General features: G+C 38.1%; 1 long non-coding RNA gene across 1 annotated transcript in view; it reads left to right on the plus strand.

The window, feature by feature from the left end:
* Positions 1-523: 523 nt before the first annotated feature.
* The window catches only part of LOC136858710 (uncharacterized), a 39,621-nt gene continuing 25,398 nt past the window's right edge, over positions 524-14,746 (plus strand). The window contains exons 1-2 of the long non-coding RNA XR_011018812.1: positions 524-566; positions 9,993-10,017. This is a non-coding gene — a long non-coding RNA (uncharacterized lncRNA). The remainder of the gene's footprint in view (positions 567-9,992; positions 10,018-14,746) is intronic.

The raw sequence follows: 14,746 nt of genomic DNA on the forward strand, positions 1-14,746 counted from the left end.
AAATCCTCCGACACATAATTCTACCCAAAATTCTGCAAAATGCATATTTTTTTTTCTAGGAAATTTAGAATCTATTAAGAAGGCAATGCTGGTAAAAACCTTCTGACCTGTTCATGTTTCCAGAGTTGACACACAGCACTTACGATTTTTATTTAGCTGTGCAGGAGTTCACTAATTAAGTAACAGCCTCCTTTCACCCAAACCTTTTCACCTTTTAAATACTCTGTGCAATTTATCATGTTACTTGTTATTAGAAGTGACACTGCCTCTACTTTAATTGGTCCATTCCTCATTATTGCCCAAACTTTATACATTATCAAAGTGTGGTACTCTGCAGATTACACATTTCCATCCTTTATCACCTCTAACCTTTACACATTCACTCTCAATGTGTTAGAAATGCTTCTCCTTGCTTCCTTGTTGTCCATATTCCCCTGCTACTCTTCACCCAGTTCCTTCATTTTTGACTATTCACAGTTATCTAAATTTATTTCACAAAACATTATGTTCTCTTCTTTTTCAGAAACGAGAGGAGGAACATCAGGAGGCTGGACCCTCCAAAAAAGGTGGGTATTTAGTTTAAGCATTTCAAGCTGTGAGAATACTACAGAGAATTCCACTAATCAAATACCTTTATATGACTCTCAAAAAGTTTTTTTTTTGCTTTACATTGGGGACACAGAAAGGTCTTATGGCGATGATAGTATAGTAAAGGGCTAGGATTGGGAAGGAAGCGGCTGTGGCCTTAATTAAGGTACAGCCCCAGCATTTGCCTGGTGTGAAAATGGGAACCAATGGAAAACCATCTTCAGGGCTGTCGACAGTGGGATTCGAATCCCGAATACTGGATACTGGCCGCACTTAAGCAACTGCAGCAATCAAGCTCGGTTTCAAACAGTTGATGAACTTGTAAAATCTTGCATATTTTCAGACTTTAGCTATTTAACTCTATTGATGTCAGTGCTTAAGCTGTATTTATTGAGATATTTAACATTCCTTTCTTGTCTTAAAAGCAAAGGCTGGGGTTATTTCTAAACTCAAGTGGATGCTAATATTTCTCAGAAATGGAGGTGTTCTCCTTAAAAGATATGATCATTATCCCTGTTCTAGAGCTTTAATGAAACTCTCGGCAAACTCTACAGAATGTTACACTGAATAGAATGAATATATCATCTTTGGATTACAACATCTTTGCTGTAATAATCAGATCCACTGTAAACCATAGAATATAAATAATATACAACGTCATTCAAATCCAACTGAGCTTATGAGAACACAGGTTTTTAATTTGCAAAGACTGGGTCGCATTCTGCAAGTACTCTGAGTGGCCTACTTAACACTTGATAACCTTTAAAAGATTACCGGTAGTTAAATTTCTGTTGTGCTTGGACCAGTCTAAAGTGATAACCTACTAATTTCAGAGAAGAACATCTATGGGGCTTCTTACTGGCTTAGTTCTTTTAGATTCCAGGATCTTCATCATCACAGTTGATATTTCTGTTACTGTATGTCATCCCCACTATGGCAGACTAGCGAATGTGCAAATTGATCATTTTTCAGGAGAGCTAAAAGAAACTTTGACTGCTCATGTAAAATACATTTTTGTATTTACAGTTTTGTTTATTTGTGAAAAGAATATTATCTACCATCATGCTTAAGGGTAGTTTTGTATTTTTTCTTTTCTTAATTTGTAGGGAAGGAAAAGCAGTTTCGTTACTTTGCCTGAGTGAGTTTATAATCAGCGCACTAAGGCATTCACTCTGCACTAAAACTGTTCCTGTTTTACTAATAATGATCTATTAGGTAGATGCAATTATACTTATGAATAAGACAAATTTGAAGAAAATAAGATGTGTGACTAATATTTTTATTAGAACATTTTTACATTATGAATTAAAGGCACTTTCAAGTAGTAACAAAATAATTAAAGTAAATATTTGACAATATTTTTCTACTATAACACACGTTTTTCCAATCTATTCAAAGTAGGATTCCTCTGAAATGTTTGGTTCAGGTAGATGGAGCATCTCTCGCTGTTGCTGATGAGAGAAGATTTTCATAAGACCCATGGTATGCCTTTGGGATTTGCAGGTCATTGCAAACTTTAGAAGATCCTTCCGTTTGGCATCAGAAATGGGGAATCTTGAAGAGTAAGATTTTACTGGTTCAGACTTTGATGGATGGCCCTTTCGACGCTTGAAAGTGAACTTTTTGAAGTTGCTTTCTCCATACCCAGTCTTTATCTGAACCATACATGGTTCATCCTTCGTGTAATGAAACCACACCATTTGTCGGAAGTGCAAAGAAGCATTCTTCCTCCGCTGTAAAATTTGCCTCCTTTGGGTTGAAATCCATGAAATCATTGTGCACAAATGCAGAAACATTGTAGGGTGCTGGATTTTTGCGTGCATTTCTTATCTGTTGAACTCACCCTTCTGGAGTGCATACTGGGAGTTTTTTTGCTTACATGAATATTTTTGCATGGATAGACACATTCCATCAAACTATACCCCGATTCAAAATGAATATGATCAATCTGCTGACGTTTTGGGTGTTTTGTACTGCTTCTATACACATACACACAAAATTAGTGTTATTTTGCTCTCCTCCACAGCTGTCTGACATTATAATTACTATCTCCGCATTAGTATAATTCATGAGGTAAGCATAAATGCTACTTGAAATTTCCACGCTTCCTCTCTTTCCTTCAGTCTCGTCCCAAATAAAACATTCCGCTGAGGCGTTACCTAAATTGTTAACTGTTAAATTATAATCAGCCAGTTTCCATACATACACAAATGGTTTTCAGCTTCTTTGAGGGTACTCAACACATCTTGCAAATCAAATTGAAATGCCGACATTGTCTTGTCACTCTTTGCTTTCTATTTAACAATATATTTCAAATTTCAGGTGGCTTTTTTCCTCTCCACATGTTCCTTGTATGATTCTCATATTCAGTTAATTTGGCTGTTTTTTTTTCTTCTTCATATTTTGAATAAGTTTTGCAGTGATCCTTCTTAGGAACATGGCAGGCAATTTTGTATTCATGGAGAAATCTTCTCTACTTTTCAAATTTTGCACATCTTCTTTCTGATTCAATGAATCTCTCTTTGTACAGGTCATACATTTTTGTAATGTTCAGGTTAGGTTCTAGAAATCTACACGCACTTTTCTTCCAACAGTTGTGTGATTCTACACTCGGAAAAGAAAGTATGTGTTCCCTGATGGATTATACGTCTCCCATCTTAAGTTTCTTCTTGGCTTCGTGCTTCCCTCACATCTCAGGAAGTAAAATTCCTTGTTCATTGACTTTACATAGTGCTCTCCTGACTAAACCTTCAAAGATGTTTAAAATATCCAGAAAAAACTCCCGGCACACAGTGACTTTCTCTCCTTCCTTGGTGAGAGTGAAAGTTTCGGAAAAATGATGTCTTGAAGGTCCATCAGTTGTTTCCCCTTTTTTGGACTGTTCCGTGACATGAGGAATGATAAATTGGAATTGTTCAAAAAGTGTTGGCAGGTTCCGGAAATGTTCTGAAAATTTACTCAAACAGGTATGGTTGACTTTGTGTATACACCTCAGAATTTAGTAGGCCTTTTCCTTTCAGGGTTTCATAACTTTCTTCCTTGAGATGACTTTAAAATTGAATATTTCTCTTCCACGTGGATGGATCGGATGTCTTATGTTTCTTTGGTGGTGACTATTGAGAACTTCCTCTGGATAGAGCTTTTCCAGAGGTAGGATTTGTCTCCTCTCCACATTCATTGTTTCTCTGGGTGGGTACTGGATGAGGTGAAATACCATGACTTTGAGCAATGAAAATATTTTTAGTACCAACAGGTTCTTCGTCATAACCTAAAAATAGAAAATATAACACTAAGGCACATAAAAACCAAACCAAAAAGTCAGTTGAATTTGGTTGTGCCTGTAACAGTAATTTTCACTAGAGTGGCTCAAGTGGCCAGAAATTAATAGAAATTGGCTTTACTATTTTATATACATGCATATTCATAAAGTATAAATAAAAATTGTGAATTTTTGGTGTTAAAAGAGGAAGAATACAATTTATAAAATGGTTTCTTAAAAGAGAAACAGCATGTCTACTTACCTACAATAAAAACTAGCATAGGACTGACTAGTGAGGACATTGCAGTTGCAGATTCATTTCCGTGCAAGTCTGACACATGGCCAGCATAAGGATCCTTATCTGAGTTATCTCCAAATACAGGTTAAAGTTTGTCACCTTTATAATTTTCATTATTTGTTCTATGAGGCATATCCATCACTAGATCCTCACTATTGTAACTTACATGTTCCTGCAATATTTATATACATGCATGTTTAATTTTACAGCTTCTGATACCATCTGATTTAAGATAGAAATACAATGTTTTGGAAGTTGGATTTTTGTAACGGAACTAAGAAATTAAATAAATATAATTATAGAAACTTACCAGAATTAAGTTTGATAAACTTGGGCATCAGCTATTTCCTGGTGACTGAACGTAATCATTTGATGCGTTACTACTGCAGAAGGTATTTGATGGATTTTCACATAAAGCAAGTTGTAGAAGTTGTATAAGCAAGAAAGTTAAGTCTGGTTCTAGTAATCAATGATTCTGCTATGTAGACCACAATGGCTTTTAATTCTAAATAAACTGCATATAACCTAAACTTGGTAGCAATCCTCACGCATCCAGAAATAAAGGGCAGAAGCAGTGTATTGTTCCAACAGCACACCTGGCACTTTTGTTACTCTGCCACAGTGAATGTTCCAAACTCAACTACGGTGACTACGGCAAACTAACAACAATGCAGATTCGCTACTTTTGCATAGTGGAAAATACTAACAACGCAGATTAGTGAATTCAACACAGTTGATTGTGGCCATACGGAATAAGATACAGGTACAATACTTTGCCAGAGGGTAGATCATATACCAATAGTTAAATTTAGACCTTAAATGCAGATTTGCTATTTTTTCACTTTCGCTAGTTTGCCAGAGCAGGGACGATGTGGTAACTGCTGTAGAGAAGATTTTAGCCGGGCTGAGTGGCTCAGACGGTTAAGGCGCTGGCCTTCTAGCCCCAACTTGGCAGGTTCGATCCTGGCTCAGTCCGGTGGTATTTGAAGGTGCTCAAATACGACAGCCTCGTGTCGGTAGATTTACTGGCACGTAAAAGAACTCCTGTGGGACTAAATTCCGGCACCTCGGCGTCTCCGAAGACCGTAAGAGTAGTTAGTGGGACGTAAAGCAAATAACATTATTATTATTATTCTTAGAAGATTTTAAACCGGGTGGTAAAACTGCAATCTTCCCTCTACTCTATTTATGATTTCATCAGAGGTTGAAATATCTTTTGTTATAAAGATGAACAAATGAAGTAAATTCCATCGCCAGTTCTATTCTACCTAAAGTGTTGCTGGTATGTGTGTTTAATCAATTGATGGGCAATTTAACTGTTTTATACTAACTAATATTGAAGTCCAATTATTTAAACATATTACTCCAATTACTCACTTCACTCAGCACCTCATCAATCAATCCCATAGCCAAGAGTTTTAAAATGGTTATTGATATTGGGGATGCAGTCATTTAATTGTTGACTGGTATTGTATATATTAGTATGTAACTAGTATCATAGTGTCTGTCGGAACCTAGATATTTCCTACAAAATTACAGAATGTTTTCTAGATTTTTGTTGTTTATTGCAGATGTACTTAACTCCTTGAATTGTGTTTTTGATCACATCACATCAAAAATTCAAAGAAAAGAATTATAAACCAAGAAGGTACGCAAATGGTAAAATGAATAACTTTAAAAAAGTGGACCTTCCTACTTTTCTTATGATCATCATCATCATCATCAATGTACAGTTCCAGTTTCTCGGGTAATGTTAATGAGCCTCTTCCACTTCTTTCTGTCCGTATACAACTTGTCATGGAGAACATCATCCACTGTCCATCCTCTGGTAACTAGATCAACCTTGATCATGTCAATCCATAGGGATTTAGGTCTTTCTTCATGTCTTTTCCCATCCACCTGTCTTTCCAAATTTATTAGCTGGTTCTTGTAGACTCCATCCTCATCACATGCCCGTACCACTGTAGTCTGGATGTGCCAATTCGGTCTAATAGGGATGTCTTTATTCCGGCTTCTTTCCTCACCTCTTCAATTCTTAACTTGTACATCTTGGTCTTCTGGAAGGTGGATCTAAGAAATCTCATCTCTGATGCTTGCAGTCTTGATGAATCTCTTTTTGTGAGGGTGCACGCTTCAATAACATAGGTCAATATTGGTATGAAATAGCTGTTACACATCATCAGTGTGGTTGGTTTTTGAATCATATCATCCCATAAAAGTCTTCTTACTTGTTGGTAGAATTCTGATCCCTTTTGTACTCTGTTTGTAATTTCCTTTCTGATCAAATTATTACTGGAGATTATACTTCCGAGGTAAAGAAAACAATCCACTCACTATAGCTGGTGGTCTCCTAGTTTTACACTTGATAGACGCCCTTCTGTGTTGACTGCCATCACTACTGTCTTTGTCTCGTTGATGTTCCGATTATATTCCTGGAAATGGGATTTCCACACATTGAGTCTGGTCTGTACTTCCTCTTCTGTTTCACCCCAAATCATGGTATCGTCAGCAAAGGCCACTTCATTCAGTTCACCTAACTTTTCCTTGACGTTCTTCATTATATTGTCCATAACAGTGATGAAAAGTAGTGGGGACAGTGCACTTCCTCGTTGAACTCAACTCTTGGTCTCAAACCATGATGATCGATTTCCCCAATTTGTACACAGCTTTATATAACTTTTCTTATAAATCCATAAAAGAAGCTTTCTATCATCATAACACTCCTATGTCAGCATTTCATAAAGAACATAAAATACATAGAAAAGCAAACATTACTGGAAAACTCAACATATAAATTCATCTTTTGATGTTCAAAATCGATGTTGGATATCCTGAAAATTGATTTGCTACTATTTTTGACTTGTCAGCAGCAGCAGCAGCAGCAGCTGCAACTTGTATCCAAGTAAACGTACTGTTTTAAGAGGAATAACACCAGGGAAACCATGCTCTACTAACACTAATCAGAGGGGAAAAAATAGAGTGTATCCAAAACTTCAAAAAATGAAGGTATCAGCCAAGGAAAGGCAAGGACTACTTAGGGCATGAAAATGAAAGACTCTATAGGCCTCAACTACTCTAAAACTGTCAGGGTCAAAAGAAAAAAATAACAGTTGACCAAGGGAGGTCGGATAGGATAGATGAAAGTGAGGAGCTTGACACAAGTAAATGGAAGCAATGCCAACCCACGCTTCCAAGTTAAGAGCACCTAGGGCCCTATTAGTTGCCTCTTATGATCAGCAGGGGATACAGTGGGTGTTATTCAGCTGCCTCTACCCACAGGGGATAGTTTTCTTCATAATCACCTTATCAGCAAATATGAGGTCAGTTGTTGAGCTGTTGCTTCTTCGAGCTGTGGTTTGCTTATAGCTCTCAATTTGTGTTCTATGATCTTCCCTATACTCGTAATGTGCTTGGCTCTGATTCATGAACTGAATTAACATTTTTATACAGGAGGTCAGACATACATGTGCATGGCAATTGCAGACTGAACAGCCATATCAAACACCCTCACTCTGGATTTCAAGCACATTCTTAGACCTTTGTCCCACGTCATATTTGGTCGTTATTTTTTTTCATTCTCTTTATCCTTAGTTGCTCATAGGTATTTCTCTTAATTTTCATTACTTGATTGATTAATTATGGCCATTCCTACAGTTCTTGTCGAGCTTCTGTGTGAATTCAGCCCAGGTATTCCCTCCCTCTGATTTATGCTGATTTTTAAAGTTCCTAGAAGCTGACTGTGTTCTATTTTGTTACCCTGATGTTCTGGTCCACAGATCAAGTTAGTGTGCTGCATCAATATGATCATACAAACTATGGGAGAATCAGGGCCTATTGGGATTGTACATTATCTTACTGCAAAATTTGTTCACACATTGGAGGAAATGAAGCCACAGTGAAAATGACACATTATCAGTGGGTCGAGAAATGATGAACTGGGGTGACTTACAGGAAGCCAACAGCCCCATCACATAGTACCAATGAGCAGGAGGTCAGACATACATGTGCATGGCAATTGCAGACTGAACAGCCATATCAAACACCCTCACTCAGGATTTCAAGCACATTGAACTGTGCCCTCACTTGCGGCTTGCCACTGACTGCAGCAGTGGGGTATCTTTTACTGCGACTAACTTTAGATTCTCACCACAGGCCCCTGCAGCTGGCATGGTGTGAGTAACATTAGATCTGGAGGGACGAATAACATCCCATCATCTGTCCCGACGAGTGCCAGTTCTGCTTGCAGCACCACGATGGTAGCATCTGAGTCTGGTGGCACTGTGGCACATTTGTGGCCAAGTCCTATGTTATGCACAAGCACTTGGGGTTATCAAATACCAGTGTTGCTTGAACCAAGTCCTCATCACTGGTCTGTGTACCAGCATGAATTGGAGGCTGCTGTTGTATGATCAGCCTGGGGCCAGTACCAAGAGAACACATCATCTGGCAACCCTGTCAAATAGCTCGTTGCCCCCTGCCTGTCGTAAGAGGTGACTAAACTTGGAAAGACGGGTCGGCGATCTTAGCTGAGACCTGGCATGGCTTCCACTTACTTGTGCTAGGATCCTCACTTCCATCTATCTTTTCCAACCTCCCTTGGTCAACTCTTGTTATTTTCTGACCCCTATGGTAGAGCATTCAAGGCCTAGGGAGTTCATTTTCATGCCCTCCATGATTCTTGTCTGTTTTTCAGTGATGATTTTGTATTTTGAATTATCAAACTCCTTCCATTTTTCCCCTCTCATTATTTTTAACAGTGGATGGTTGCCCATTTGTTCTTCCTCTTAAAACAATAATCACTACCACCACAACTACTTGTACATTTACTGGACCTCTCATCCATTGAAAACATACGTTCACTGACTGGATGATGACACCTGTCACAGAGATCCATTGGGCACAATGGATGAACATTGGGCACACATTGAAAATATCTCCCACTCAATGCCTCGTCACGTAGTAGACCATGTTCTATGTGCTGTACTGAATTGTGATGCCTCACATCCTTCTCGGTGTTGCAGTGTATTTGTTTTTTCATACCTCATCTCTGACACATTTATTATAAATGTGAGGCCTTCCATTTTCCCAATTACCTCCTTCTTTATCGCTCCCTCATGTTATACCACCACCTGTTGTAGGAAATGATGTTGGAGAGTAGCAGTGGATAACAAACAGTACTGTGTGGATTACTTGACCAAGGTTTTATCTCTAATTTTCCCAACGGTGGCTTCATTGGATACGACCCCAGGAGGCATTGTAGGATTGTAGCATTGTCTCAGAATACTTCCACGACATAAAGAGTGTTAGCTACAAGTGTGGTGTCAGTGTGGCCAGTATAAAGGGAATTATTCAGCAGCACAAATAGACTGGTTCAGTTTCACCAAAGAGAAATGGAAACTGTGAAAGGTAAAAGAAACTACTCCAACTGATGAACCCGAGGCTCACTGCTCTGGATTTGGCTCACGAACTGGGAGGAAGGGGAGTGAAATTGCATGTTTCTAATATTCATCATAGACTTTTGTCAGGAGGGAGGAAAGCCTGCAAACCTGTAAAGATACATCTTCCTGCAGTAAACATCTCTTATACTTTATGGGTTCATGATGATGAACTTAAGAATAAGTGCTCAAAGCTTATGGAATCTATATTAAGTCTTTTAAAATTGTAAGGACCAAAAACAAAATACATGTGTTATTGTTGTGTTCCAGTTAATTGTTCAGTAAGATCTTTCTCATTATCTGACATATGTCTTGTGAAAGTTCAAATGACTGCCATGTTAAGATATAAAAATAATTAAAATTATATTTACTGTAGAATAAGTGTTTAATTAATTTTTTGTGTTTGTTGCAGGGCGAGATGCATCCACCTCAGTGGAGTAAGTACCAGCAATATAAGGAACTTGACTGCTTCTAGTCTTCTAGAGTTAGCACCTTGGAATATTTTTTACATTTATATAATTTTCTTGAATTTTGAGTAGTAGCTTTTCAAATTCCATAAATGCTGACATCAAGGTATGTTTTATATCTTGTTGTTTCTATTTTTGTTTTTTTCAGTTCTGTTAATAGTTTAAAAAGTAATTTGTTGCAAGGTGTACAGTGTTCTGTGGTAAAACATGATCATTTACCTTGGAACACAGGAAATGTAAATGGGAAGTAGATGTAAATAAATATGTGAAATTAATTTGGAAAACATTCATAGTATACTTAAGGGTCAGTGTATAGGATCATGCTTTCCCCATAATTTCCCCTACTTCATAGATGTTAAAGCTTTGTCCTGGATGATGACAAGCTATGAATGTACAGTACAAACTGATTATAGGAAGACTTCAGAGAAAATAAAGAGGCAGTCCATCAACAAGGAAGCTTTACACATATAATAAATTTCCTCAAAAATTGTAGGGAGGTTTCCTTATTGGTCTACCCTAAGAGAGTAACAGAACTAATCAACACAGGAATTTTACCACAGAATATTCTAAGAATGAAATGAACTCAAGAAAACTTAAACAATGGAGGATTATGGATCTCAGTCACTCTGATTGCTGCAATAATTTTTACAAGTCTGGCAACCACAATCTCCCTTATTTCCATTGGAGCTACAGTACTGTCTTGCCTGGTGTTTGGAGATCATATAATCCGTTTTTTCTTGCAGTCCCAAATTCATACCAGTGGTACGGTACAGAAGAGAGGATAAAGAATACTGTACCACAATTAGTTGCCCTGCTTTAACTTGTAGATGTAAGCATTCTTATGGACAGGTCGATGAATCCCCTCATCAGTTCCTCTTCAGCTATTACTGTATTTCTTTACATAACTGAGCATAATTCTTTTGCTGGAACAGGGAAACTTGTAAATAGTTCTTCTGGTCAAACTATTGTTATTATTGCATAGTAACATACATACATTAGATGAAGTTAAAAGGAAAATTTGCACCTATTGCTTACAGTTGTGCATATAGTTACCCTTTGCTATAGTCCACTATCGATCTTTCTCGTTTAGGGCACATGGTTATATGGTATTTGTCACAGTGGTTTTTACACAGTGCACACACACATTCATTGTTTGATTCATGAAACTTTTTGTTTTTACAAATTTTATGGCAAAAACCATGAATTGCCAATTCCTAAGTTCTTGATTTTCTTTTATCCATCTCCCGTCGATCATTGCATCTGTGCCACAGAAGTCCAGAGGGATTTCTTCGTGCTTCTTCTCTCTTGTCTGGATCAGGTTTGTCGCTTGCTCAGTAGATGGCAGGGATGTTCGTAATGTAAATCCTGGATGTAGAAGGTTTCTCTTGCCAATTCGTAAACAAGCCTGGAAGGTATTGTTCTTGCCACTCCCGAGTGCTCTTTTCAGATATCGGGCTTTTACTTTCTCCATTAGCTGCCTCTATGGATCCGTGGTAGAGTGTCGGCCTCCGGATCCCAAGATAGCGGGTTCAAACCCGCCAGAGGTAGTCGGATTTTTGAAGGGCGGAAAAAAGTCCATTCAATACCCCATGTCATACGATGTCGGCATGTAAAAGATCTCTGGTGATACATTTGGTATTTACCCAACAAAATTCATTAAATCTCAGCCATAGTCGCCCAAGAGAAATCCGGTTTACTCGGTCTCCCATCTAGTGGGCCTAGAGTAAAACAGAACATCGAAATTGACGAGCAGACAGCCAGATGGCGTCAAATCGAAATGCCTGCACATGGTAGCTGAGGCCATACTATTATTATTATTATTATTATTATTATTACTTTCTCCATTGCGTTTAAGTCTGAAAAAGATAGGATTTCCCATGTGTGTGTTTGAGTCATCAGTCCATAGACTGGTTTGATGCAGCCCTCCATGCCACCCTATCCTGTGCTAACTTTTCATTTCTACGTAACTATTGCATCCTACATCTGCTCTAATCTGCTTGTCATATTCATACCTTGGTCTACACCTAACGTTCTTACCACCTACACTTCCTTCAAAAACCAACTGAACAAGTCCTGGGTGTCTTAAGATGTGTCCTATCATTCTATTTCTTCTTCTTGTCAAATGTAGCCAAATCGATCTCCTCTCACCAATTCGATTCAGTATCTCTTCATTCGTGATTCGATCTATCATCTCATCTTCAACATTCCGCTGTAACACCACATTTCAAAAGCTTCTATTCTCTTTCTTTCTGAGCTAGTTATCGTCCATGTTTCACTTCCATACAATGCCATGCTCCACACGAAAGTCTTCAAAAACATCTTCCTGATTCCGATATCAATGTTTGAAGTGAGCAAATTTCTTTCCTTAAGAAAGCTCTTCCGTGCTTGTGCTAGTCTGCATTTTATGTCCTCCTTACTTCTGCCATCGTTAGTTATTTTACTACCCAAGTAACAATATTCATCTACTTCCTTTAAGACTTCATTTCCTAATCTAATATTTCCTACATCACCTGCCTTCGTTCGACTGCAATCCATTACTTTTGTCTTGGACTTATTTATTTTCATCTGGTACTCCTTACCCAAGACTTCATCCATACCATTCAGCAGCTTCTCGAGATCTTCTGCAGTCTCAGATAAAAGAACAATACCATCGGCAAATCTCAAGGTTTTGATTTTCTCTCCTTGGATTGTGATTCCCTTTCCTCTTTGATTTTCTTTTCGCCTGTTCAATGTAAACATTGAAAAGGAACTGCAGCATTGCCTTACTCCTTTCTGAATTGCTGCTTCTTTTTCAAAGCCCTTGATTCTTATTACTGCGGACTGATTTTTATACAGATTGTAGATAATTCTTTGTTCTCAGTATCTGATCCCAATCACCTTCAGAACTTAAATAGCTTGGTCCAATCAACATCATCGAATGCCTTTTCTAGATCTATGAATGCCATGTACGTGGGCTGGTCCTTCTTGATTCGATCCTCTAAGAGCAGACGTAAAGTCAGGATTGCTTCACGTGTTCCTACATTTCTTCTGAAGCCAAATTTATCTTCTCCCAACATAGCTTCAATTTGTTTTTTAATTCTTTTGTAAATAATACGTGTTAAAATTTTGCAGGCATGAGATACTAAACTAATGGTGCGGTAGTTTTCACACCTGTCAGCACCGGCTTTCTTGGGAATAGGTATAACAACATTCTGCCGAAAATCGGATGGGACTTCCCCTGTCTCATACATCTTGCACACTAAATGAAATAACCTTGCCATGTTGGTTTCTTCTAAGGCAGTCAGTAATTCAGAGGGAATGTCCTCAATTCCAGGTGCCTTGTTCCTATTTAGGTCACTCACAGCTCTGTCAAACTCTGACCTCAAAATTGGGTCTCCCTTTTCATCAGCATCAACAGATTCTTCATGTTCCAGAACAAAATTATCTACATCTTTACCTTGATACAACTGTTGGATATGCTCCTGCCATCTTTCTGCTTTGTCTTCTTTCCCTAGAAGTGGCTTTCCATCTGAGCTCTTAATATTCATACACCTAGATTTCCTTTCTCCAAAGGTTTCCTTGATTTTCCTGTATGCAGCATCTACCTTTCCCAGGACCATACAACCTTCGACATCCTTGCACTTCTCCTTCAGCCATTCTTCCTTAGCTACCTTGCACTTTTTATCCACTTGATTCTTTAATTGCCTGTATTCTTTTCTGCCCTCTTCATTTCTAGCATTCTTGTATTTTTGTCATTCATCAATCAGGTCTAGTATCTCCTGAGTTATCCATGATCCTTAGTTGACCTTTTCTTCCTTCCTAACATTTCTTCAGCAGCCCTACTGACTTAACTTTTCATGACTCTCCACTCTTCCTCTATAGTGTTTCCTTCAGCCTTTTCATTTAGTCCTTGTGCAACATGTTCCTTATAACAATCCCTCACACTCTTTTCTTTCAACTTGTCTAGATCCCATTTTTTTTTTTTTTTTTTTTTTTTTTTTTTTTTTTTTTTGCATTCTTTCCTTTCTTCAATTTCTTCAACTTCAGATGGGATTTCATGACCAACAAGTTGTGGTCAGAGTCCGCGTCTGCTTCTGGGAATGTTTTGCAATGCCATGCTCCACACGAAAGTCTTCAAAAACTTCTTCCTGATTCCGATATCAATGTTTAAAGTGAGCAAATTTCTTTCCTTAAGAAAGCTCTTCCTTGCTTCTGGTTTGTGAATCTCTGCCTAATCATAATGAGGTCTATTTGATACCTTCCAGTGTCTCCAGGTCTCGTCCACGTATACAGCCGTCGTTTGTGGTGTTTGAACCAAGTATTGGCAAGTACTGAATTATGATCAGTGCAGAATTCAACCAGCCGACTTCCTCTTTCGTTTCTTTGTCCCAATCCAAATTCTCCTACTATACTACCTTCTCTTCCTTGGCCTACCACTGCATTCCAGTCTCCCATCATAATTAGATTCTCGTCACCTTTTACATATTGTATTAAATCTTCTATCTCCTCATATATTCTTTCGATTTCTTCATCATCCTCTGAACTAGTAGGCATATAGACCTGCACTATTGTGGTGGGCATTGGTTTGGTGTCTGTCTTGATGACAATAATTCTTTCACTATGCTGGTCGTAGTAGCTTACCTGCTGCCCTATTTTCTTATTCATTATTAAACCGACTTCTGCATTTCCCCTGTTTGATTTTGTGTTGATAATTCGGTAG

The sequence above is a fragment of the Anabrus simplex genome, chromosome 1 (genome assembly GCF_040414725.1).
Source record: "Anabrus simplex isolate iqAnaSimp1 chromosome 1, ASM4041472v1, whole genome shotgun sequence".
Taxonomy (NCBI): domain Eukaryota; kingdom Metazoa; phylum Arthropoda; class Insecta; order Orthoptera; family Tettigoniidae; genus Anabrus; species Anabrus simplex.